The sequence below is a fragment of the Fragaria vesca genome, unplaced genomic scaffold (assembly GCF_000184155.1).
Source record: "Fragaria vesca subsp. vesca unplaced genomic scaffold, FraVesHawaii_1.0 scf0510868, whole genome shotgun sequence".
In the NCBI taxonomy this organism is placed as follows: domain Eukaryota; kingdom Viridiplantae; phylum Streptophyta; class Magnoliopsida; order Rosales; family Rosaceae; genus Fragaria; species Fragaria vesca.
The window spans coordinates 1-1,006 of record NW_004441338.1 but is presented as its reverse complement, the minus strand read 5'-3'; the positions used below and the strand labels follow the sequence as shown (position 1 = coordinate 1,006).

Genomic DNA, 1,006 nt, shown 5'->3' with positions numbered 1-1,006 from the left:
TAAATAAACGGACTTATTCACCTTTCTACACGTTTCTACACGAAATATATATGTATGATAATCCACCTTTTTATTATTCATATTATTAGTTATTGTCGTGCTCTTGTCTTATAACTTGTCTTATAATTTAATAATTTTCATTTCAAAAAATTTATTCTGTTTTATTTTATTAATTTAAATTTAAAAATAAATTTAAAATTAAGACTATACTCTACAGCTCTATTTAATCTAAGTTTGATCCAAAAGGAAAGAAAGCATGTAGTCGAAATAATTCACTCAGAACGTCCTTTAAAGGATTACGTGGTACGATTGGATCGAATAAGCCCTTATGGAATAAATATTCAGCCACTTGTGAATCCTCGGGTACTGTCTTATTCAATGTTTGTTCAATTACTCTTTTACCTAGCAAATGCAATGTAAGCGTTGGGTTCAGCAATAATGATATCTCCCAACATACCAAAACTAGCCGTCACCCACCCGTGTAGGGGATGTAAGAACTAGCGACATAAAATAATTTTTATTTGATTGATAATCATATAAAACGGAAGATATTTTAGCCATTTGCATTAAGCTCAAACTTCCTTCTTGCATGCGGGCTCCTCCGGAAGCACACACTAGAATAAGAGGTAAAAGTTTATTGGTAGCATACTCAGCCAAACGTGTGATTTTTTCACCTACTACGGATCCCATACTACCCCCCATAAACTGAAAATCCATAACCCCGATTGCTACGGGAATGCCATTTAATTGACCTGTGCCTGTTTGAACAGCCTCAGTTAATCCTGTATTTTTTTGATAAGAATCAATACGATCTTTATAAGGTTCCTCTTCCGAATGAAATTCAATGGGATCCAGAGAGACCATGTCTTCATTCATAGGATCCCAAGTACCCGGATCAATCGAAAGTTCGATTCTATCGAAACTACTCATTTTCAAATGACATCCACACTGTTCACAAATATTCATTTTGGATTTTAAAAATTTCTTATAATTTAATCCATAACAA

At 33.4% G+C, this 1,006-nt stretch overlaps 1 pseudogene across 1 annotated transcript; it reads right to left on the bottom strand.

Moving 5' to 3' along the window:
- Window positions 1-4: 4 nt before the first annotated feature.
- Window positions 5-1,002, bottom strand: LOC101302028 (annotated as a pseudogene; the record flags this gene model as incomplete). The annotated part of the gene is made up of 1 exon (XR_185404.1): window positions 5-1,002. The product of XR_185404.1 is annotated as an acetyl-coenzyme A carboxylase carboxyl transferase subunit beta, chloroplastic-like (transcript).
- Window positions 1,003-1,006: the final 4 nt, after the last annotated feature.